Raw genomic sequence first — 26,983 nt, forward strand, 5'->3', positions numbered from 1 at the left:
ATGCTAAAACCACTGGTTGAAAAATTAAAACTTTTGAAAATTTGTAAGAAAAAATACAGGCCGGCGCCGCGGCTCACTAGGCTAATCCTCCGCCTTGCGGCGCTGGCACACCAGGTTCTAGTCCCAGTCGGGGCGCCGGATCCTGTCCCGGTTGCCCCTCTTCCAGGCCAGCTCTCTGCTGTGGCCAGGGAGTGCAGTGGAGGATGGTCCAAGTGCTTGGGCCCTCCACCCCATGGGAGACCAGGATAAATACCTGGCTCCTGCCATCGGATCAGCGTGGTGTGCCGGCTGCAGCGCGCAGGCCGCGGCGGCCATTGGAGGGTGAACCAACGGCAAAGGAAGACCTTTCTCTCTGTCTCTCTCTCTCACTGTCCACTCTGCCTGTCAAAAAAATAAATAAATAATTAATTAAAAAAAGAAAAATACATAACTATTTCTTTGTATTCTTTGGATGCAATTTAGCCAAAGATACATGTTAAGCAGTCATTGCAGTCAAAGCGATCAATTGCACCTCTTGCTATTTATGTAGGGGTTATGTAAGGGTTGCAAGTAGGGACTGCATTTGGTCTGATGGTCCCACAGGGGCTAATTTTGTCTGGGCCTCCAGCCTTGGCCCCATTTCTTAGAAATGGGTGTGGCCCATCCTTTCACTTGGAGGACGATCTGCACCTCCATTGTCTCTAAGGTGTCAGAGCCTCACCCCATGAACCAGGACTTGGCCTGCTTCACTATCAGGAGATGTTTTTTTCTAGGTATCTTTTGAAGATCCAGACATAGTTTTTGCTCTCTGTTAAGAAATTGCTAATACACACCCTGATGTTTCCCACATATAAATGCTTTGTTCTGGACCAGCCTACACCCTACCAAGGAATGTTTCCCTAATTTATGAAATGAGATCCACTAAACAAACTATCCAGCTCTACTTTTAATGCTCCTGTAGGCGCAAGTTAAATGCTTTTGCTAATAGAGTTGTCAAGAAATTGTATTTGAGACCTCAGCTGAGGAACAAGCCTCAAGATTTACAGCAGAAGCTCCATACCTCCAGACCAAGAAAAATGAGGCCAAAAAGTTCAACATGCATTCAAAGGCCCACTGGTCTTTCAGTTCTTAAATGAAATTGACAAAGGCAAATAGATTTGGAGAGTCAGCTGGACACTGCTTTTGAATAATCACATCAGCCCCATTTAATTATTTAGAATGAATACATGTAAATCCACATGAATCTGAAGCTAGCAAGGGAAATATGTCAAGTTAGCTGGAAAGTTCTCAAGCTATGCAGTTTCTGAGGAATGCTGGACCAGAGACAGACAGCCGTCAGAGGCCAGTGAGCAGGCCAGGCCTGCAGAGCCATCTGACCCAGGCGGAGCAATAAACAGACTTTCTGGGAAGTGACGAAGCTGGACCCCTTCAGCATAACCTCCTCAGAGCACAGTAGCCAGATCTGCATGAACAGTGCTTGCCAGTGGAGGATCTCAGAACAAAAAGATAATTTTGCTTGTAATCTCCGTTGACTTATCTCAATGGCATTTCCTTCTGTTTGCACATCCCCATCCTACTAGCTTTCTTCCAGAAGTCGTGTTCTCTACTGTTATTCCAAATATTATCCTAAATCAGAATTCATTATTACAGCCGGTGCTGCAGCTCACTAGGCTAATCCTCCGCCTTGCGGCGCCAGCACACCAGGTTCTAGTCCCGGTCGGGGCGCCGGATCCTGTCCCGGTTGCCCCTCTTCCAGGCCAGCTCTCTGCTGTGGCCCAGGAGTGCAGTGGAGGATGGCCCAAGTGCTTGGGCCCTGCACCCGCATGGGAGACCAGGAGAAGCACCTGGCTCCTGCCATCAGATCAGCGCGGTGCGCCGACTGCAGCACGCAGGCCGTGGCGGCCATTGGAGGGTGAACCAACGGCAAAGGAAGACCTTTCTCTCTGTTTCTCTCTCTCTCTCTCACTGTCTACTCTGCATGTAAAAAAATAAAATAAAATAAATACATAAAAAAAAGCAATGTGCATGGTAGGTGTGGGAGGCTCTGGAAGGGTATGAAGAAACCTGGTAATGGGTGATGTATTAGGGTAGTATGATATGGGTCCTTTCTTCATTATTTTTAAGAATTTCCATGGTGCAAGCATTTAGCATTTAGCCTAGTGGTCAACACATCTGTATCCCATATTGGGATGCCTTTGTTTGATACCTGACGGCAGCTTCCTGCAAAGCGAGCCCAGGACACAACAGTGATGGCTTAAGTAGTTGGGTTCCTGCCATCCCATGTGGGAGACTGGGATTGATTTCCTACCTCCTAGCTTCAGCCCAGCCCAGTCCCAGCTATTGCAGAGTGGACCAATGGATAAGAGGTAGCATTTTCATTTTCTCTCTCTCTTTTTGCCTCTCAAATTTTGAAAACATTTTACATAATTTTGCTATGATGTATTTACACAAAATTAAGCACATTTAAAAAATACACATGCATATCACTTGTAATAGGCTGTGGATTTTAATATTATATGTTAGAAATAGAAGAAATGAAAGATTTTATGCAAACTGTGTTAAGCCTAAGAGAATTTATTGGGCTCCATCCCTGGAAAGTTCAGAGGTTGGGCCACCCTCAGGGTGAGCCATTGCAAAGATGTATGGGGTCCCTGGTGCTAAGGCTGCTCTTCTCTTGATTCTGCCTTCCTGCATGTGCCAACTTTGATCGCACTCTTTCCTTGTGGTAGGAAAATGACTGCTGCAGCTCCATATTAGTTAAAGCAAGAGTAAGGTCAACTCTTTGCCCAACCTTCCTCCTGATGGGTCTGAGATGGACCAATCACTGTGACACCAGCTTCAGATTAAATTCTGCCATCCCCACACCACCTGTCCACAAATAGTTTGCCTCCCCTCCCCATGGGAGGATCATATTTCCCCACTCTACTGACATCAGATTTGTCTGTAACTTGCTCTGCCTATTGAAATACAAGATACCAATGTTCAATAACAAATTGATATAGTTCTTTAGTAGTCCACTTGGCTTCACTACAACAATTTTGTTCCTTCTCTCAGGCAGCAGAGTTCAGTTCCAGTGTATGGTTTGCCTTGCTCCCTTCCCCCTCAGTGATAGTCCAGCCTGAGTTTGAGAATGAAGATGAAATCAGATAGAACCATAGCCCACCCACAATGCACAGACAGCACCAGCTTTGCCTTTGTCACTGTGAGCTGCTGAGATTTGAGGGTTGTTTGCTAGTGTACCATATAACCTAGTCTATCTTTTTTTTTTCAGATTTATTTAATTATTCGAAAGTCAGAGTTACACAGAGAGAGGAGAGGCAGAGAGAGAGAGAGAGAGGTCTTCCATTTGCTGGTTCACTCCCCAGCTGGCTGCAATGGCTAGAACTGCACCCATCTGAAGCCAGGAGCTTCTTCTGGGTCTTCCACGCAGGTGCAGGGGCCCAAGCATTTGGGCCATCTTCTGCTGCTTTCCCAGGCCACAGCAGAGAGCTGGATCAGAAGAGGAGCATCCAGGACTAGAATCAGTGCCCATATGGGATGCCGACACTTCAGGCCAGGGCTTTAACCCGCTGCACCACAGCGCCCGACCCTAACCTAGTCTATCTTGCCTGGAGCCCCTGGCAAGCCACTTTATAGCTATGTGACAATAGAAAAGTTACTTCATTTCTCTGAACTTTAGTTTCCTTATTGGTAAAATAAGGATAATATGTAAAATTCCTAGTACATAGTAAAAAAAAATAACATTTACTATTATTTGTTAATACTAAGAATTATCATTTGCACACCCATGGGGAATTTTCTTCTAATTTATCTTAGTGACTTCTTTTTTTTATTTGAAAGCTAGAGTTATAGACAGTGAGAGAGACAGAGACAGAGAGAAAGGTCTTCCTTCCATTGGTTCACCCCCAAAATGACTGCTACAGCCTGAACTGCGCCAATCTGAAGCCAGGAGCCAGGTGCTTCCTCCTGGTCTCCCATGAGGGCAGGTGCTTCCTCCTGGTCTCCCATGAGGGTGCAGGGCCCAAGCACTTCGGGCATCCTCCACTGCCTTCCCGGGCCACAGCAGAGAGCTGGACTAGAAGAGGAGCAACTGGGACTAGAAGAGGAGCAACTGGGACTAGAACCCATATGGGATGCCGGCACCGCAGGAGGATTAACCAAGTGAGCCATGGCGCCGGCCCCCTTAGTGACTTCTAAGGCAGAAGAAGTGTGACTATCTGGAAGATAATTCTGTTTGACTAAGGCAAAATTATAGATCCAAAGTTTACATATATATATAAACTTTATATATAAAAATTAAATATATATTATATATACATACTCTGATGATATTTAGAAAGAACAAAAACTTCTTCCTTAAGACATGTCTTACTTCCTTGGAATGCCACTTTTTTTCAAGAAATAAAAAATATTAACCCAAAATCTCAATGGAAAAAAATTTTCCACATTCAGTACCAAAATGTGATATAGCTATTCAATAAGTACAGCTGGCTTCACTGAAGTAATTTTGTTCCTTCTCTGAGTTATCTATTATTGAAGATAGGCAAGCAATAGATACTGAAATAGATTATTTTTCCATTCCATTGTGAAAATGCTTGTTTTCTGCACCCCTTCCCACAAAATGATATATTTTTTAGTGCAAGAAAAAGAGACAATATAGAAGGCTGGCAGTGGATGGATTATAGTCAGAGGAATACAATTTAAAAGTTAAAAGTCCACTTTCTCTTTCAGTAGTAGTTGTATTTATATGTAGATCTGAACTTAACTTGCTTTTGTAATCAATAATTATTTTACACTATAGAACACATTCTGTATCTTGGACAGCAATCACTGACATCTGATGTTTAGTGAGTTCTTTCAGATATTGGAGGATTCATCTTGCTTAGTGTTCTAGGATCTAGTATTTAAGACATGAAGCAGTTGTTTATCCCACTGTATGAAAAATATGCTCATAAAAAGTATAAACTAAACCATGCTTTAAAGACACCAGAGTAGTAGTTCCTACACAGTGTTTTACACTAGAACTACCTAGAACTTTGCACATGCACACACACACACACACACACACACACACACATTTCTGGGCCCTACCCAATGACCTAGGAATTAGAAATTCTGAAAGTGGGACTCAAAATTTTTATATTAAAAAAAAAAACTTCCCTAGCCATGTAAATCTTGGTTTCTAAATACCATTCCCCACTAAAAGAAATTAGGACTACCTGGGTTAAATACCTGATTATTGGACTGGGTTAGGGAAAATATTAAATGAGCTAAGAATACTTTGTTGAACCAGAATGTAAAAAATTGCTCAAAGAATCATAGAGATCATATCCAAGGACACACATGCTTGCTTGAAGGTACTGTTGCTGACCTCATGTGGAAAAACTTTGAACACAAAAATAAAATGAAAACAGTAATAGATTATACCCCAGTAAATCAAATTAAACTCAATAATCTAGGGAGGCAGGGACTGAGGGAGGCTCTTAGAACAGAATGCCAACTAGTAAATGTAGAAGGAATGATAGAATTAGATAATTAAAAGTTGGGCAAGAATCATCAGTAGACGCTAAGGCTAAAGGGTGAGAGTTTGATGAGGGATAGATCTTTTAGTAGTCTCAAGGCATATACCCAAATATTACTTTTTAATAACAGACAGAGAGTCTGGTGTTGTGGTGCAGTGGGTTAAAGCCCTGGCCTGCAGTGCCGGCATCCTATATGGGTGCTTCACTTCTAATTCAGCTCCTAGCCAATGGGCCTGGGAAAGAAGTGGAGGATGGTCCAAGTGCTTGGCCCCTGCACCCATGTGGGAAACTCAGAAGTTCCTGGATCCAGTCCACTGGGCTCAGTTTTTGTGGCCATATGGGGAGTGAATGCAGCAGATGAAAGACCTCTCTGTGTTTCTCTATCTCTCTCTGTAACTCTGCCTTTCAAATAAATTTAAAAAAAAAATAACAGATGGAAAATAGTAAATTTATGGTGAAAAAACCTGGCAGAAACCACCTCTTCTGGGTTGAGTGGTAGCACCCAGTGATATATCCATGTGTTAACCCCAAGGACTTGCAAATGTGACCTTATATGGAAAAAAGATCTTTGCAGATGTAGTTAAGCTAAGGTTCTTACAGTGTGATCATCTCGAGCTACTTGTGTGGACTCTAAATCCAACAATAAGTGTCCTTGTGAAAGACGAAGGAGATGACAGGGACAAGGAGAAGGAGGGGACAGCATGTAACTATGGAGGCAGAGACTGGAGGGCTGCAGCCTGTAGGCATGAGAAAAGATTGTCTCCTATGCCCTCCAGAAGGCAACCCCTTCAATTTGGACTTCTGACTGCCAAACTGTGAGGGGGAAAAAGCCTGTTGTTTCAGGCTACCCATTTTGTAGCAATTTATTACTGCAGCCCTCATAAACTAACACATCATCCTTACCAAGGAGCCATTGTTCACATCATCAGTAAAGGGATTGACTTCCCCCAAGTGGCTTCTGAGGAGATGGACTCAGAAATTCACACCATTACTCACTGCTATTCCTGATAAAGCTGCACATTTCAAATCCAATTCCAAGGAAATATCAAACAAATCCAAATAAGGAGCCATTCTACAAAATAACTGGCCTGTGATCTTGTAAAATATTGAGGTTATAAAAAAAAAACAAAAGGTTGAGAACCTGTTATAGATTAAAGAGATGTGACAGCAAAAAGTAAATACCATGTGTGCACTTCATTAGATCCCAGATTGTGAAAGACTGGTTACCAAGGGCAGCTTTGAGATGATTAGACAAACTTAAATATGGACTGTAGATAGTAATACTGTGTCAATCTTAAATTTGTTATTTTTGTAATCATACTGGATTATATAACAGAATGTTTTTGTTCTTAGGAAATACATCCTGAATATTAAGGAGTAGGAGGACATCCTGTCTTCAGTTTACTTCCAAATGATTTAGAAAGAAACTATGTATACATCTTTATAGAGTAAGAAAGAAAAGTACATCCAGCAAAAATTAACAAATGTTACATGAGATTTCTGTGTACTCTTATTATAATTTTTCAGTTATTTTTAAAATACTTTCAAATAAAATTTTGAAAGACAATAAATCTTATTAGATCATTATAATTTTTTTGAAATTTATTTATTTATTTTAAGGAATACAAATTTCATAGGTACAACTTTAGGAATATAGTTATTCATCCCACCATACCACCCTCTCACCCACACTCCCTCCCCTTTTCCTCCTCCCTCTCTCCTTCCCAGTCCCATTCTCCATTAAGATTCATTTTCAATTAACTTTGTACACAGAAGACCAACTCTATACTAAGTAAAGATTTCAACAATTTGCACACACACAAAAAATTGTTTGAGAACTAGTTTTACAATTAACTCTCATAATACAACAGATGTTCTGCATGGGGAGTTAGTGCCCAGTGACTCCTGTTGTTAATTTAACAATTAACACTCTAATGTATGACATCAGTGACCACCACAGGCTCTTTTTTTTTAACTTTTATTTAATGAATATAAATTTCCAAAGTACAGCTTATGGATTACAATGGCTTCCCCCCCATAACGTCCCTCCCACCCGCAACCCTCCCCTTTCCCATTCCCTCTCCCCTTCCATTCACATGAGGATTCATTTTCAATTCTCTTTATATACAGAAGATCAGTTTAGCATACATTAAGTAAAGATTTCAACAGTTTGCTCCCACACAGAAACATAAAGTGAAAAATAATAGATGATTTTTTAAATGATGATGAAATCAGATCAGACCTATTGTCATGTTTAATCCCAGTGAGAGTCAAGTTGGGAATTGCTAATTTCTTCTTTTTTTTTTTTTTTTAACAGAAGATCAGTTTGGTATACATTAAGTAAAGATTTCAACAGTTTGCACCCCCATAGAAACACAAAGTGAAATATATTGTTTGAGTACTCGTTATAGCATTAAGCCTCAATGTACAGCATATTAAGGACAGAGATCCTACATGAGGAGTAAGTGCACAGTGACTCCTGTTGTTGACTTTACAAATTCACCACAGGCTCTTGACATGGAAACCTTTTGAGTCCACAAACTCCATCAGTATTTAGATAGGGCCGTAAGCAAAGTGGAAGTTCTCTCCTCCCTTTAGAGAAAAGTAAATCCTTCTTTGATGGCCACTTCTTTCCACTGGGGCCTCGCTCCAAGAGATCCTTCTTATAGAACATTTTTTTTTTGCCACAGTCTTGCTTTTCCATGCCTGAAATGCTCTCACAGGCTTTTTCAGCCAGACCAGGAAGCCTTAAGGGCTGATTCTGAGGTCAGAGTGTTACTTAAAGTGATTGTCATTCTATGAGTCTGTTGTGTGGATCCCATGTTGGAACATTCTTTCCTTTCTAATTCTATCTATTATTATTTCCAGACACATGATCCTATTTATATGATCACTTTAACACTTAATATGATCACTTTAACAATTAAGATGGAATTTTTATCACCCATCTCAATAGGATTTGGGGTCCTTTGACAAGTTTTTAAACTGTACCCTTAGAAGTAAGTCTGTAGGAATGTATGCAGAACTGCACAGCTTTAAAATTATAAACTTCCTCCTCCCTCTCTTATTCCCACTCTTATTTTTTACTGAGATCCATCCTCAATTGACTTTATACATATGTATGGTAAACTCTGTATTAAGTAAAGAGTTCAACAAATAGTATGAAGAAAAAAACTCAAAAAAAAAAAAATCAAAACTGTTCCTCAACAGTCAAGACAAGGGCAGCTCAAGCCATCCCTTCTCAAAGTGTCAGTTTCACTTCTATAGATTTCATTTTAGGTACTCTACTAGTTATCACAGATCAGGGAGAGCATATGGTGTTTGTTGCTTTGGGACTGGCTTATTTCTCTAAGTATGATGTTTTTCAGATTCATCCATTTAGTTGCAAATGACTGGATTTCATTTTTTTTTATTTTTTGACAGGCAGAGTGGACAGTGAGAGAGAGAGAGAGAAAGGTCTTCCTTTGCCGTTGGTTCACCCTCCAATGGCCACCACAGCCAGCGCACTGCAGCCAGCGCACCATGCTGATCCGATGGCAGGAGCCAGGTACTTCTCCTGGTCTCCCATGCGGGTGCAGGGCCCAAGCACTTGGGCCATCCTCCACTGCACTCCCTGGCCACAGCAGAGAGCTGGCCTGGAAGAGGGGCAACTGGGATAGAATCCGGCGCCCCGACCGGGACTAGAACCCGGTGTGCTGGCGCCGCTAGATGGAGTATTAGCCTAGTGAGCCGCGGCGCTGGCGGATTTCATTTATTTTTATAGTTATGTAGTATTCCATGGTGTACATATTCCATAATTTCTTTATCCAGTGTTCGGTTGATGAGCAGTTAAGTTGATCCCATGTTTTAGCTATTGTGAATTGAGGTGCAATAAATATGGTGTGCAGAAAACTCAATTATTTACTGATTTCATTTCCCTTGGGTAAATTCCAAGGAGTGAGATGGCTGGGTTATGTGGTAGGTCTCTATGTAGATTTTTGAGGTATCTGCATACTGTCTTCCATAGTGGCTTTACTAGTTTATATCCTCACCAACAGTGGATTAGGGTACCTTTTTCCACAACCCTCGCCAGTATTTGTTGTTTGTGGATTTCTGTATGAAAGCCATTCTAATCGGCATGAGGTAAAACCTCATTGTGGTTTTGATTTGTATTTCCCTGACAGCTAGTGATCCTGAATATTTTTTCATGTGTCTGTTGGCCATTTGGATTCCCTCTTTTGAAAAATGTTTGTTTAAGCCCTTTGCCCATCTCTTAACTGGAATTTTTGTTTTGTTGTTGTTGAGTTTCTTGATTTCTTTATATATTCACGTTATTAATCCTTTATCAGTTGTATACTTTGCAAATCATTTCTACCATTTTGTCAGTTGCCTCTTCACTTTCCTGAGTGTTTCTTTTGTAGCACAGAAACTTCTCAATTTGATGTAATCCCATTTGTTAATATTGGCTTTGACTGCCTGGGCATCTGGGGTATTTTCCAAGAACATTTGCCTTTGCCAGTGTCTTGCAGAGTTTCCCCAGTGGTCTCTAATAATTTGATGGTGTTGGGTCCTAGATTTATGGGTTTGTAATAAATTGCCTTGTTTGTGTTGAGGAATGTTCCTTCTATACCCAATTTGCTTAGAGTTTTCATAAAACTCTAAGTTTTCAACACCTATGAAAGGTTGTTGTATTTTATCAAATGCTTTCTCTGCATCTATTAAAATAATCATATGGTTTTGTTCTGCAGATTGTTAATGTGATATATCACATTGATTGATTTGTGAATGTTGAACCATCCCTGCATATCAGGGACAAATCCCACTTGGTCTGGGTGGATGATCTCTCTGATGTGTTGTTGGATTCGATTGACTAGAACTTTGTTGAGGATTTTTGCATCTGTGTTCATCGGGAAAATTGGTCTGTATTTCTCTTTCTCTGTTGCATCTTTATCAGGTTTAGTAATTAAGGTGATGCTGGCTTCATAGAAAGAATTTGGGAGGATTCCCTCTCTTTCAATTGTTTTGAATAACTTGAGAAGTGGAGCTAGTTCTTTAAATTTCTGGTAGAAATCAGTGGTGAAGCCGACTGGTCTTGGGATTTTCTTTGTTGGGAGGATCTTTACTACTGATTCAATGTTTGTCATGATTATGAGTCTGTTTTCGTTGTCTCTGTCTTCATTGCTCAATTTACATAGGTTGTATGTGTCCAGAAATCTATCAATTTCTTCTAGGTTTCCCAGTTTGTTGGCATACACTCTTTGTAGTAATTTCTGATGATTCTTTTATTTCTGTGGTATCTGTTGTTACATTTCCTTTTTCATCTCTAATTTTATTGATTTGGGTCTTTTCTCTGCTTTTTTTCATTAGTTGGGCCAATTGTGTGTCAATTTTGTTTATTTTTTCAAAAATCCAGATCTTTGTTTTGCTGATCTTTTGTATTTTTTTATTCAATTTTGTTGCCTTCTTCTGTAATTTTGTTTCTTTTCTCCTACCAGTTTTGGGTTTGGTTTGCTGTTGTTTTTCTAGATCCTTGAGATGCACTGATAGCTCATTTATTTGATTCCTTTACAATTTCTTGATGTAGGCACCTATTGCTATAAAATTTCCTCTTAACACTGCTTTTGCTGTATTCCATCAGTTTTGATATGTTGCATTGTCATTTTCATTTGTTCCCAGAAATTTTTTGATTTCTCATTTGATTTTTCCTATGACCCACTGTTCATTCATGAGCATGTTGTTCAGTCTCAGATTCCTGAGTTGCTGATTTCCAGCTTCATTCCATTGTGGTCAGACAAGATACAAGGTATGATTTTCAATTTTTTAATTTGCTGAAACTTGGTTTTAGACCTAGTATGTGGTCAATCCTAGAGAAAGTTCCATCCACTGCTGAGAAGAATGTAAATTCTTCAAGTGAAAAAGTTAAGATGAAAAGTTCTGTAGATATCTGTTAGGTCCATTTGGTCTATAGTGTCAATTAAATATGCTGTTTCCTTGTTGATTTTCTGTCTGGCTGATCTGTCCATTGCTGAAAGAAGGTTATTGAAGTCCCACATTACTATTGCATTGGAGTTAATATCTCCCTTTAGATCCCTTAACATTTCTTTTAAATAGAGAGGTGCCCTGTAATTTGGTGCATATAGATTTATAATAGTGACATCTTACTGTTGAATTGATACCTGAATCATTACATAGTGTCCTTCTTTGTCTCTTTTTACAGTTTTTGTGTTAAAGTCCATTTTGTCTGTTATTAGGATGGCTACACCAGCTCTTTTTTGGTTTCTGTTAGCATGGAATATCTTTTTCCATCCTTTTACTTTCGTCTGCATGTATCTTTGTTGGTAAGATGTGTTTCTTGTAGGCAGCAAGAAATCCATTCCACTTTTTGTTCTTTTAACTGGACATTTGAGGCCTTTTACATTCAAGGTAAATATTGATATTAACAAGTTTGCCCTGCCATTTTCCAAAAATATTCCTATTTTTTACTTTAAATTTCTCTTGAATTTTTACTGGGAGATTTTCTTCTGAAAGAACATAGTGATGACCATGTTTCTGTGTTTTTGTGTGCAGCATATCCTTTAGCATCTTTTGTAGGACTGGATGGCTGGTGACAAATTCTTTCAATTTCTGTTTGTTATGGAAGGTCTTTATTTTACTTTCATTCATAAATGAGAGCTTTGCAGGGTATAGTATTCTGGGTTGACAGGTTTTTTCTCTTAAGACTTGAAATATTCTCTCCTAACCTGTAGATTTTCTGATGAGATATCCACTGTGAGTCTAATTAGAAATCCTTGAAAGTAATTGAAAATGAATCTTGATGAAGAGGGGGATGGGAGAGGGAGTGGGAGATGGGATGGCTGCGGGTGAGAGGGAGGTTATGGGGGAAAAAGCCATAACAATGCAAAAGTTGTACTTTGTAAATTTATATTTATTAAATAAAAAATAAAGTAATCTGGCATTTCTCTCATATATATTTTAAAATATTTATGTTTTACTGTGATGAGTTTGATTACAATGTGTCATGGTGAAGATCTTTTCTGTTTATGTCTATTAGGAGTTCTATGTGCTTCCTGTACTTGGATGTACCTTTCTCCAAATTAGGGATGTTTTCTGTTATCATTTCACTAAAAAGTCCTTATAATCCTTTCTCTCTTTCCATGCCTTCAGGAACGTCTAGAACCCGTATGTTGGGTTGTTTGATAGCATCCTGTAGATCCTCAACAGTGTTTTTTAGTTTTCTAATTTCCTCTTCTTGTTTTTGGTCTGAGTGTATAGTTTCCTGTACTTTGTCTTCTAAGTCCAATATTCTTTCTTCTGCTTCACCGATTCTGTTAAGGCTTTCCACTTTGTTTTTTATTTGTTCTATTGAATTCTTCATTTCATTTTGATTTCTCTTTAAGGTCCCAATTTCATGGGAGAAATTTTCTTTCATGTCATGTATGGATTTCAGTATCTCATACATTTGTTTCTAATTACTTCTTTGTAATATTATGGTTGATTTTTTGAATTCTATTTCTGGCATTTCTTCGATCTCATCATCTTCACAATCTAGAATTGAAATATTGTGTTCTGTTGGGAGCATCACATTGTCTTCCTTATTGTTTCTTGAATTGGTGCATTTGTTGTTCAGCATTTTTGGAAATACTTGTTGGTTTCTTCTTCTTCTTCTTCTTTTTTTTTTTTTTCCACTGTGGCAGCTTTTATCTCTGTACTATGTCTCTAGATAAGTAGAGTGTCTGCTTTCAGTGAATATCTAGAGGCTTGTAGTGGGTGTAGCCATGAAGCTCTGCTCGTTCCCCAGGGTGAAGGGTGTGTTTAAGGTGACACACCCAGTTTTGGTGTGGTAAATCTCTCTCTCTCTCTCTCTTTTTATCAGAAGGGAGGTTTATTCTGCTCAGCTGAGCTCTTCTCCTCAAAGGAGGCTAGTTCCTGAGCGCTAGCCCCAATGTATAATATTCATCCAGTGTGCCCCAAGGACCACATGGAGGATCTGTGTAGTCCTCAGTGTAAGCTCAGATTCTCCAGAAATGTCCCTCACCAGGTAACTAGGAAGCCCTGAATGTGTGGAGTCTCCCACAGTGACTGCCCAGTGTCCCAGTCACACCATGAGTCATCTCACACAGCCTCAGTTTTTTCACAGTCCCAGCACACAAGCCTCCCACAGTCATGAGCACCCAGCCCCCTGTTAGTCCTCCTTACCAGAGTCAGGAGTCTCCACTCAGCTGTTGCAGATATGAGCTGGCACAGCTGTTATGTATGTCCAAAATGGCACCTGCTCTATCATCTTGTTACAGGATGCCAGTGTAAGGTGATTAGGGAGATAGAAACATGTCCCTCCTTTTTATTTCTTTTCTCCTTTAGTTTGGCAGGTACACTATCCCCCACAGGGCTGCCAGCCGTGTTCCCTCTAGACTCTTCCTGAAGTTTTATCACCAATGGCTTGGTGCTAAGTCTGGTCTCACCTCACTCTCCAGCGCTGGTGCATAGGCTCTTGGGGCTGGGATCCTGAGTTCTGGGCATCCACACCCTCCACATAGGTCCACTGTGTCCTTCTAATTTGTGTAGAGTTTCCTCTGCTATTTTGTCCCCAGCTCTTCCCTGAGACTACACTCTCTCCACTTTTTAAAAACTATTTTCTCCTAGACTAGAGCAGTTAGCTCCCTCCCTGCTCCGCCAACTTGGAAGCTCCAGATCATTCAAATGTGTAACCAGGTATGAAAAACACTGCATGATTATTCCCCTGCTCAGGCAACAGTTCTCAAGTGAGGGTGATTTTCTCTCCCAGAGGGCATTTGGAAATGTCTGAAGTTTTGATTATCAGTTCTGCATGTGACAAGGGGAGTGGGGTCTGGGGAAATGCTACTTGCATCTGGTGTGTAGAGGCCAGGGATGGATGCTACTAAACATAAAATGAATAGGATAGCTCCCTGTGGCAACTAATTATAAATCCCAAAATGTTAACAGAATCATGAAACCTTATTTGAAAAAAGTATACACCTTCACCAATATAACCAGATTCAAACACTTATGAAAAATCACAATAAATTTGTGTAGCTCTAAATACTTACTATGGCAAATGTTTTTTGTTATATACTCAATATTTATGTTTAACAAAATTTGTATGTCAAAGCAGTTACATGGTACCTTTCACAGTATGGGGAGGCCAAAAATGCAAATATATATCCAAGAGAGGAGAGTAGATTTTTTTTTTTTTAATTTTTTTTTTGACAGGCAGAGTGGACAGTGAGAGAGAGAGACAGAGAGAAAGGTCTTCCTTTGCCGTTGGTTCACCCTCCAATGGCTGCCGTGGCCGGCGCACCGCACTGATCCGATGGCAGGAGCCAGGAGCCAGGTGCTTTTCCTGGTCTCCCATGGGGTGCAGGGCCCAAGCACCTGGGCCATCCTCCACTGCACTCCCTGGCCATAGCAGAGAGCTGGCCTGGAAGAGGGGCAACCGGGACAGAATCCGGCGCCCCGACCGGGACTAGAACCTGGTGTGCCGGCGCCGCTAGGTGGAGGATTAGTCTAGTGAGCTGCGGCGCCGGCCCAGGAGAGTAGATTTTTAAGAATGGATATCCAGCCTCTGCCAGAGTTACACTCTTGTGCGAGTCCCACATCTCACTTGCTGAGATGTGACTTCCAGCAAGGATTTTTTAACCTTCATTACACTCTCACAATGCTTTCTCCATAACATTTTGCTAATGATTGTTGAAGTTTGTATCTACAAAAGATTCCCACTTTACAAATAAAAATGCATTTGTATTTTAAGATTTAGAAATCATATACAGAAATGCATACAATCATGTCACACCAGGAAGCAGCAAGAGTAGTGTCGGAATGAGGAAGTATGGAAATCCATATTATTATTTTTTTAATAGCAAGCAAGTAGCTTTCATACTATCAGACAACAAGTCCATTGAAAATGTGATTTCAAGGCATTACATTAGCTCTTTGAAGAAGATAAATAGACTTTCCTCCAACTTATGACTGTACTCATAAAGCAATATAAACACATTACATTTCCAGGTTACCTGGAGTAATCCATGTCACTTCTTTCTAAATCTAATGCAAAGGAGAGCTACACAAACATCACCACAACTAGTGAGTGATGAATCCCACAGTGTTGGTCAGGTTTCTGCAGAACAGGTAACCTCCAAATCTCAGCGACTCAACAACAAACACTCATTTCTCACTCATGGTTCTATACAGTGGCTGAACTCTGCTTCAAGTTCAGGTCTGCCCTGTGTATCTCTCACTCTGGGACCAGTGGTTACCAGAGCAGATAGCTTCTACCTTATGATAGATCACAGAAGCTCAGGAACCTAAGTCAAACTCTGCAAGCACATTTAAAGCTTCATTCATGTCACATCTGCTAATATTCCATTGGCCAAAGCATATCATGACCAACTTCAAAGGCATTGGGTCAGGGATGATACTGCAATGTCACATGCACAGTGGTATGGATGTGCAATCCTGCTACACTGAGAACAAGAATGCAATCCACTGTATACTCTATTATTAAAGGCACTCTGCAAGGTTTTTTTTTTAAGATTTATTTATTTATTTGAAAGGCAGAGCTACAGAGAAGAGTTAGAGAGAAAGACAGAGAAGTCTTCCATCTGCTACTTCACTCCTCAAATGGCCACCACAGCCGGAGCTGGGCCAGTCTGAAGCCAGGATCCAGGAGCTTCTTCCAGACCTCTCACGCGGGTGCAGGGGCTCAAGGATTTGAGCCATCTTCCACTTCTTTCTCTGGCCATAGCAGAGATCTGGATTGGAAATGGAGCAGCCAGACTTGAACTGGTGCCCATCTGGGATGCCGGCACTGCAGCTGGTTGGCTTTATCCATTGCAGGTGTTTTTAAAAGAACCTTTCTGCTGCTATTTACATTCATTATGTTAAAGTCAGGTACTAAGCAGTAAATACTACAGGCTTTGCTAGCCATACCATCTCATCTCTGTTACAGCTGCAATGTAGTAATGCAAAAACAGCCATAGACAGTAAATAGAGGAGTTGCATTTCAAAAATTCATATGTGGGCACTAAATTATGAATTTAATGTTATTTTCATAAGATGTTATTTTTATTTTCATTTTTTCAGTCATTTAAAAGTGTCAGAACTGTTCTCAGTTCATAGATTATGCCACTGGTTGACCAAGTTTGATCCACATGCCATAGTTTGACAACCCCCGAAGATGCCCATCAGCAAGCAAAGCACTTGACATTTACTGATCATAGAAGATGGTACAACAGAATGAAAAGGCAGTGACCGAGGAGTTTGCCATATAATTGAGGATGTACAATACATACATGTAAAAGCTATTTAAGAATCTTTGAGAAATAATATCTATAGTGGCACAAGGCCTAAGCCATAAATGATAGGAGGTATGGTACCAAGAAAAAGTTATTTAGGTACAGGAAATAGGATGGAGTTCCTTGAGAAAGTAGGTTTTATAAAGGAGGACATGGGTTCAGTGAAAGATTACTCCATCTGACTTTTTCATATTCAGATAAAAATGATTTCAGAAATAAGTGCACAACCTATTTTATGAATTTTCCCTTTTATAGAACATTTTAAAAATTCAGTTGCCAAAAGTTATGTATTCAAGGCATATAATGTGATGCTTTGATATGCACATACGTTGTAAAATGATTACAGCTGTCCCCAGATACAATTATCATTGCATATAGAGGGGGTGAGGACAGTTAGGACCTACTGTCTCAGCAATCTTCAACTTAAAGAAAACACTGTTAAGATTACTAGTGTTGCAAAAGTAATAAAATACAAAAGTAATAAATACAATACAATACAAAAATGTTGAAAATAGAAAGTGAAACTCATTCCTTGTTCTACAACCCAGAGGTATCCTCTGTTAACAGCATGGTATATAATTCTACACTTTTGTCTATACATACTTATGTATGTTTTATTGTTAATGAAAATGATCAGGGGCTGGCACTGTGGCGCAGTGGGTTAAAGCCCCAGCCTGTAGCACTGCCATCCCATATCGGCACTGGTTCAAGTCCTGGCTGTTCCACTTCTGATCCAGCTCTCTGCTGTGGCCTGAGAAAGCAGGGGAATCCTGACTAATTGTAGGGTTTGCAAAAGGCTCTTGAAAAGTGGAATGGGAGGAAGGGCAAGAGAAAAGAAACAATCACCAATCTAAGTAGATAAAAGTCTACAACAGAATTAAGTTTATTTTATATTCCAATATTTCTTTTTAAGGTTTAAGGATATTTAATCACAGCCACTAAATTGTCATTGTTCCATATGTAGTTATGATTCACTAAGAAACTCATTTGAGTAAAATCTTTAAGAGAAATTGGAATAATTCTGATAGTATGAGTAATTATAAGTTAAATGGAATGGGATGGATAGATACACATGTACACAAATATGTTATGAGTTTTAAACAGAGGAGTCTGATTAAATGGGGTTTGTATTTTAGACCACTGTTCCCCTTACAGCTAACTCTATTGATAGAGAGCTCTAATCAGCTATTAATATTCTGCACACAGTTAGGGGGAAATTTCTATTTAGACCCCTGCAGCACAATCCCGCACAGCGCAGCAACTGATTTCCGTCATGGAGCATGAGCTTTGATTACTTCTCTCTCAGCATATGCACCTGTAACTGTTACTACTAGTCACAAAAGTATCAGGTTTTTATTACAGCATTTGGCTCTGTGACCCCAGAATCCATGACTGCATCAGAGAAGCTAAAGCTCCATTTTGAACAGAACTTACTTCTTGCTGTTTATGCCCTATACCTGCTATTGGTCCCATGAACTTGCCTCCTGCAGATTTCCATGATGATGAGAAGGGAGGGCAGAGAACGTGGAAAGGGTGCAGGAATCACAAACTAGTTACAGTCTTCACAAGAGGTTAATAGAAGCACTGTATCACTCAACAGACTAACCATGTACCTTTGATTAAAATACATATGTCAATTCAAGTGATAGAAATAACTGAGGGGCAGGTGCTGTGGTGCAGCGGGTTGAAGTCCTGGCCTGAAGTGCCAGCATCCCATATGGGCACCAGTTCAAGTTCCAGCTGCTCCTCTTCCAATCCAGCTCTCTGCTGTGGCCTGAGAAAGCAGTGGAAGATGGCCCAAATCCTTGGGCCCCTGCACCCACGTGGAGACCCGAAAGAATCTCCTGGCTCCTGGCTTCGGTTTGGCGCAGCTCCAGCCATTGCGGCCATCTGGGGAGTGAACCAGCAGATGGAAAACCTCTCTCTCTGTCTCTACCTCTCTGTAACTCTGTCTTTCAAATAAATAAAATAAATCTTAAAAAAAAAATATCTGAAAGAATTTTGTTGCTGTTCTTGAGGTTGATATGTCTCTTTAAGTCTTCTTGTCTTTCGTGGTCATCTCTCCCACCACCTTGAGAAAAGGAGTGACTTTTTTTTTTGACAGGCAGAGTGGACAGTGAGAGAGAGAGAGAGAGACAGAGAGAAAGGTCTTCCTTTTTTCCGTTGGTTCACCCTCCAATGGCCGCTGTGGCTGGCGCACCGCGCTGATCCGAAGCCAGGAGCCAGGTGCTTCCCCTGGTCTCCCATGCGGGTGCAGGGCCCAAGCACTTGGGCCATCCTCCCCTGCCTTCCCGGGCCACAGCAGAGAGCTGGCCTGGAAGAGGAGCAACCGGGACAGAATCCAGCGCCCTGACCGGGACTAGAACCTGGTGTGCCGGCGCAGCAGGAAGAGGATTAGCCTAGTGAGTTGCAGCGCAGGCCAGGAGTGACATTTTAAATAGCTGGGTAGTTGTGCTATAGAATTCTCGATTTCTCAGATTTTTTTCAACCTGCTTCCATCCTCTATGTTTCTGGAACCTAGAACTTAGAAGGCTTGATTAAATCCAGACTATCATTTTTGGCATGGATTCTTCACGGGTGATACGGTGTACTTCGTATTACATCACAGCGGGAAGTATGTACTATCTATTTGCCCTGCTTTAAACATGGCTAGGATTGAACAGTAGATTCAAGTGGCGACTTGTTGGTCCCTGGTTGTAAATTGTTGAATGACCCTCTGGCTCCCTCAGAATATCTAGCTCCTTACTAATATCTCACTTAGTTTTAGCATCCATTGATGTTTATTTCTTAAAGCAACCGTTTCATCGGTTGTTATAAAATGGTGGTTTTTCTATCATTCCTTCTACATTTATTAGCTAGATGACTTCTGTAACAAAACTTTCCATCATCAATGAAGGCTAATTTGTAACTTACAAATAGTTATCCCAGAAAAGGCAGATTAAAACTTTGTTCTTTCCTTTAAATAATTGACTTACAGAGTACAGAATTGATAGAATGCCTCAGGGGTGATGAATAAATTGTGTTTGTTGCTTTGGCTTTCTCTTTGCATATAATTTTAAATTTGTGGATTTTTGCTTAATTAGTCTCAGTCAATTGCCAATATTATGCTTTTTGGTGATCAAAGTGTCCAGCTCTGGCTAGTGGTCAACTTCCTTTTTAGCACAAGATGAACCAGGCTCAGTTTGTCATTTCCCACTCCACACCTAGAATCAGTGATCACACTGGACCCATTTAATACAGAAGAGCATTCAGAGACCATCACTTGAGTGCTACCATTCTCACTGCTACTGGGTTGTCATGCTTCTGGGTCTTTTTTTTTTTTTTTTTTTTTTTTTTTGGACAGGAAGAGTGGACAGTGAGAGAGAGAGAGAGAGAAAGACAGAGAGAAAGGTCTTCCTTTGCCGTTGGTTCACCCTCCAATGGCCGCCACAGCCGGCGCACCGCACTGATCCGATGGCAGGAGCCAGGTGCTTTTCCTGGTCTCCCACATGGGTGCAGGGCCCAAGCACTTGGGCCATCCTCCACTGCACTCCCGGGCCACAGCAGAGAGCTGGCCTGGAAGAGGGGCAACCGGGACAGAATCCGGTGCCCCGACCGGGACTAGAACCTGGTGTGCCAGCGCTGCAAGGCAGAGGATTAGCCTAGTGAGCCGCTGTGCCGGTCTACTTCTGGGTCTTTTAAAACATTTAAAAATTATTATGAATTCATATTTGTATTTCAAATTCAAATACATTGAAATATTTGACATCAAATTCAGATTTTGATTTCAAATTTAATCAAAAGTAACCTAAGTTTTTATTTTTAATTTTATAGTTATCTCTCCTTTTTCTTACAGTGAAAATTATGATTCCCAACATATCATTATTGCTGATTTCTTATTTTGATGTATAATATACATAATTCCAAGATAATATAAATATAATAATATAATATGTTGAAGTATATAAATATCAGTGTGACCACCAAAATTGAATAAAAGCAAGTATTTATTTGCATGTTCCTTAGATTATATTCCATCACTGATGTGTGATACATCCTATATTCTAAGATACCCCCATAGACCTAAGTACAAGTAAAAGCTTTTCTCTGGAGGAAGAGAGAAGGGCTGGCTGGGACTATCATCCAGGTGGCTCCAGTGAGCTCAGCTTTCCTCCTCACCAAGACCCGAGAAGGAAGGAGGGCAAGGAAGGTGGTGGTAGCGAATGGGCTGCATTAGCTTGTTGACTGCACAGAGCCAGGGAAGCTCTGAGCCCCACCCTCCAGGACTGCTGGGTGATGGTGGCAGGCCAGGTAATATGCCCAGAGACACGCTGAACAAAGACGGATGAAATATGAGACACGTGTTTATCTCTGCACAGTCTGTGCGGCAACTGCAAGCATGAGATAGCCAGAGCCTTCAGCGCTGTGATGGAAACATTTCATAGCAGTTTGGCACTTAAAAAGAATAAATTGTATAAGTAAAAAGTGTATCCTCCCCTCCCTGTCCAAAACATTTCATTAGGCAGCATGTGACGCTAGCCTGACATTTTTGGGTGCATCACAGGACTTGTTGCTATAATTTATCTTGTTCTTATCATATTGGCATTTAAGCACCTTATCTCCATTCATGGCAGAAAAGATCCCATTTCTGTGGGCTGTGTTTTTCAACCTGTGATTCTGAAACACTGATAAACTGCTCTTTTAATTTTGAACTGTACTCACATTTCTGCTGGGAGACAACAAGAAGTAAAAACCAGGTGAGGCTTGCAGTCCCCAGGGAGGCAGCAGGTGGATGACAGTAATCAAGAAAAGCAAGGAAGGTTTTGGTTCATCCTTGGGTCACGTACGTCTGTTTCTCACACTTTGAGACACCACAAATAGAACTTAGTTTCCTACTTCTCACCTTTTCCTCTTCTTTTGCCCATACCAGCCCTTTTCAGGAGCAAAGAGGTGAAGTAACTTGCTCAAGTCCAATTCTCTATCTTTCTATTAATTAATTAGTCCTGGACCCCAAGACACCTGCTCCTTTCACCACATGTAGTCTGCTGCCTTTTGTAATCAATCAGCATTAATTATTGGGAGGAATTTGGCAATATTGTTCTTCTAACCCTTTTCTTACTCCTTTACATTGCAAAATATAAAGCAATAGTGTCAATTATTAATATGCATCCTAATGCTAGAAATACCACTCCTATGCCCTGTATTTATTCATTGATTTTCCTAGAAAACTGTTTTTAGGAATACAAATTTCATGCTTTTCATAAATACAACTTTAGGAATATAGTGATTCTTACCACCATTTCCACCCTCTCACCCACACTCCCATCTCTTTTCCTCTTCCCACTCCAATGCCCATTCTTATTTTTTACTAAAATCTATGTTCAATTAACTTTATATACACAAGATTAACTCTATACTAAGTAAAGTATGAAAAAAAACCTCTTCCTCAACAGTCGAGACAAGGGCTGTTCAAAGTCATTGCATCATGAAGTGTTAATTTCACTTCTATGGATTACCTTTTAGGTGCTATTAATTATCACAGATCAGGGAGAACATATGATATTTGTCCTTTTAGGACTGGCTTATTTCACTAAGTATGATGTTTCCCAGTTTCAACCATTTTGTTGCAAATGACAGGATTTCATTTTTTACCACTGTGTAATATTCCAAGGTGTGCATATACCATAATTTATTTATCCATTCTTTTTTAAAAGATTTATTTATTTGTTTAAAAAAGTTATATAAAGAGAAGGAGAGGGAGAAAGAGAGGGAGGGGGAGAAAGAGAAGGAGGGGGAGAGGGAGAGGCAGAGGGAGAGAGTGAGAGAGGTCTTCCATCTGCTGCTTCACTCCCCAGATGGCTGCAATGGCTGGAGCTGCGCTGATCCGAAGCTAGGAGCCAGGAGCTTCTTCTGGGTCTCCAACATGGGTGCAGGGGCCCAAGGACTTGGGTCATCTTCCACTTCTTTCCCAGGCCACAGCAGACAGCTGGATCAGAGTGGAGTAGCCAGGACTTGAACTGGTGCCCATATGGGATGCTGGCACTGCACAGAGGCGGCTTTACCTACTATGCCACAGCATTAGCCCCTATTTATCCATTCTTAAGCTGCTGGGCATTTGGGTTCATTCCATATCTTAGCTGTTGTGAATTAGTTGCAATAAACATGGGGTACAGATAACTCTTTCATATGCTGATTTCATTTTCCTTGGGTAAACTCCCAGGAGTGAGATGGTTGGGTCATAGTAGGTCTATATTCAGATTTCTTTTTCTTTTTTTTTTTTTTCTTAATTTCTTTGAAAGACAGAGTTACAGAGACAGGTAGAGCCAGCGAGAGAGAGGTCTTCCATTCCATTGGTTCACTCCCCAAATGACCACAATGGTCAGAGCTGAGCTGATCTGAAGCCAGGAACCAGGAGATTCTTCCAGGTCTCCCATGCGGGTGCTGGAGCCCAAGGACTTGGGGCATCCTCTACTGCCTTCCCAGGCCAAAGCAGAGAGCTGGATGGAAGTGGAGCAGCCAGGACTCAAACTGGCACCCACGTGGGATGCCAGCACTGCAGGCTGGGGCTTTAACCCACCACACTACAGCACCGGCCCCATATATTCAGATTTCTGAGGTATCTCCATAATATCTTCCACAGTAGCTATATTAGTTTACATTCCCACTGGCAGTGGATTAGGGTACTTTTTCCTCCACATCATCTCCAGCATTTGTTTTTTGTGGATTTCTGTATGAAAGCCATTCTAACGGAGTTGAGGTGAAATTCCATTGTGGTTTTGATTCACATTTCCCTGATGACAAGTGATCCTTTATCAGTTGCATAGTTTGCCTATTTCTCCCATTCTGTCAGTTACCTCTTCACTTTGCTAAGTGTTTTGTTGCAGTGCAGAAGCTTCTCAATTTGATGTAATCCCATTTTCAATTTTGATTTTGATTGCCTGTGCCTCTGGGGTCTTTTCCAAGAACTGCCTACCTATGCTAGTGCCTTGCAGAGTTTCCCCAAGGTTCTCAAATTATTTGATGGTATCAGGTCATAGATTTACGTCTTTAATACATTTTGAGTGTATTTTTATATAAGGTGCAAAGTAGGGAATCTCGCTTCCTACTTCTACATGTGGAGATCCAGTTTCCTAGCACCCATTGTTGAAGCAACTATTCTTGCTCCAGGAATTGATTTTATCTCCTTGGTCAAATATAAGTTTGTTGTAGATGCATTGGTTGATTTATGGAGTTTCTAATCTGCTCTATTGGTTTATCCACTTGTTTTTCTAAGAGTACCCAGCTGTTTTGATTATAACTGTATGTCTTTAAATCTGGTATTGTGATGCCTCCAGCTTTGTTTTTGTTGTGTAAGATTTCTTGGCCTATTCAAGGTCTCCTGTGTTTCCATATGAATTTCAGAATCATGTTTCCTATATCAGAGAAGAATTTCCTTAGTATTTTGATTGGTATCACACTGAATCTGCAAATTGTTTTTGGTGGAATGGATATTTTGATAATATTGTTTCTTCTAGTAAATGAACATGGAAGGTTTTTCCATTTTTTGGTATCTTTCTGTTTCTTTCTTTAATATTCTGAAATTCTCCTTGTAGAGATTTTTGATGTCCTTGATTAAATTTATTTTAAGGTATTTGATTTTTTTTTTTTTTTTGCAGCTGTTGTGAATGGGATTGATTTTAGAAGTTTTTTCAGCCATGGCATTGTCTGGGTGTACAAAGGCTATTGTTTTTTGTGTGTTTATTTTATATCCTGCCACTTTACAAAACTCTTCTATGAGTTCCAATAGTCTCTTAGTGGAGTCTCTTGGGTCACCTATAAGTAGTATCATGTGATCTGCATGTAGGTATAGTTTGACTTCCTCCTTCCCAATCAAAGGTATACACCTTTGATTTCTTTTTCTTACCTAATGGTTCTGGCTAAAGCTTCCAGGACTATATTTAATAGCAATGGTGAGAGTGGGCATCCTTGTCTGGTTCCTGATCTCAGTAGGAGATCCCCACTGCTCCTCATTTAATAGGATGCTGGCCATGAGTTTGTCATAAATTGCTTTGGTGTATTGAGGAATATTCCTTCTAAACCAAATTTGCTTAAAATTTTTATCATGAAAGGATGTTGTATTTTATCAAATGCTTTCTCTGCATCTATTGAGATAATTGTATGGTTTTTGTTCTTCAGTTTGTTAATGTGATGTATCACATTGATTGATTTGAGAATGTTGAACCATCCCTATATACCAGGGATAAATCCCACTTGGTCCAGGTAATGATCTTTCTGATGTGTTGTTGGATTCAATTGGCTAGTATTTTGTTTAGGATTTTTGTGTCTGTGTTCAGGGAAATTAGTCCGTACTTCTCTTTCTCTGAAATATCATTTTCAGGTTTAGGAATTAAGGCAATGCCAGCTTCATAGAAGGACTTTGGGAGGATTCCCTCTTTCAATTTTTTTGAAGAGCTTGAGAAGAATTTGAGTTAGTTCTTTAAATATCTGGTAGGATTCAGCAGTAAAGCCATCTGGTCCTGGGATTTTCTTTATTGAGAGGGTCTCTATTACTGATTCAATTTCCATCTTGATTAGGAGTCTGTTTAGTTTTGCTGTGTCTTCCTGGCTCAATTTAGGTAGAAATGTATCCATTACTTCTAGGTTTCCCAGTTTGTTAGCATACAGCTCTTTGTAGTAATTTCTGATGGTTCTTTTTATTTCTGTGATGTCTGTTGTTACATTTCCTCTTTATTCTTTGATTTTATTGATTTGTGTCCTCTGCCTCTTCTATTTGGTTATTTGAGCAAATAATATGTCAATTTTGTTTATTATTCAAAAGAAAAACAGCTCTTCATTTCACTAATCTTTTGTATTGTTTTTCTGGTTTTAATTTTGTTTATTTCATATCTAATTTTAATTATTTCTTTTCTCCTACTAGTTTTTGGTTTGGTTTGCTGGTTTTTTTCACCTGGGTACTTTAGATGCATTGATAGCTAAATTTTTTTGTGCCTTTCCAATTTCCTGATGTAGATATGAATTGCTATAAACTTTCCTCTTAACACTGCTTTTGGTGTATCCTGTAAGATTTGATGTGTTTTGCATTGTCATCTTAATTCCAGAAATTTTTTGATTCTTCTTTTGATTTCTTAATGACCCACTGTTCATTCATGAGCATGTTGTTCAGTCTCCATGTGTTTACATATGTTTTAGAGAATCTTGAGTTGTTTATTTCCAGCTTCATTCCATTATGGTCAGAGAGGATACATGGTATGATTTTTATTTTTTTAAATTTGCTGAGCCTTGCTTTATGGCCTAGCATGTGGTCTGTCCTAGAGAAAGTTCCATGTTCTGGTGAGAAGAATGTGTTTTCCACAACTGTAGGGTGAAAAGTCCTGTGGATATCCATTAGATCCATTTGTTCTTTTTTTATTATTTATTTATTTTTATTTTTTGACAGGCAGGGTGGACAGTGAGAGAGAGAGACAGAGAAAGGTCTTCCTTTTGCTGTTGGTTCACCCTCCAATGGCCGCCGCGGCTGGCGCGCTGCGGCTGGCACACTGCGCTGATCTGATGGCAGGAGCCAGATACTTGTCCTGTTCTCCCCTGGGGTGCAGGGCCCAAGCACTTGGGCCATCCTCCACTGCACTCCCTAGCCACAGCAGAGAGCTGGACTGGAAGAGGGGCAACCGGGACAGAATCCGATGCCCCGACCGGGACTAGAACCCGGTGTGCCGGCGCCGCAAGGTGGAGGATTAGCCTAGTGAGCCGCGGCGCCGGCCTTAGATCCATTTGTTCTATAGTTGTTGATTAACTCTGCTATTTCCTTGCTGATTTTCTGTGTGGTTGATCTGTCCATTGCTGAAACTGGAGTATTGGAGTCCGCCATTACTATTGTATTGGAGTTTATGTCTCCCTTCAGATCCATTAGCAATTCTTTTAAATAGCCAGGCGCCCTGTAATTAGGTACATATACATTTATAATAGTCATAACTTCATGTTGAATTGATTCCTTAATCATTACATAGTGCCCTTCATTGTCTCTTTTTAGTTTTTGTGTTAAAGTCTATTTTGTCTCCTTTAGCATGGCTACAGCAGTTCTTTTTTTGTTTGTGTTAGCATGGAATATCTTTTTCTATCCTTTTACTTTCAGTTTGCATGAGTTTTTATTGGTAAGATGTGTTTCTAGTAGGCAGCATATAGATGGGTTTTGTTTTTTAATCCATTCAGCCAGTCTGT

Source organism: Oryctolagus cuniculus, chromosome 3 (assembly GCF_964237555.1).
Source record: "Oryctolagus cuniculus chromosome 3, mOryCun1.1, whole genome shotgun sequence".
Lineage (NCBI taxonomy): Eukaryota > Metazoa > Chordata > Mammalia > Lagomorpha > Leporidae > Oryctolagus > Oryctolagus cuniculus.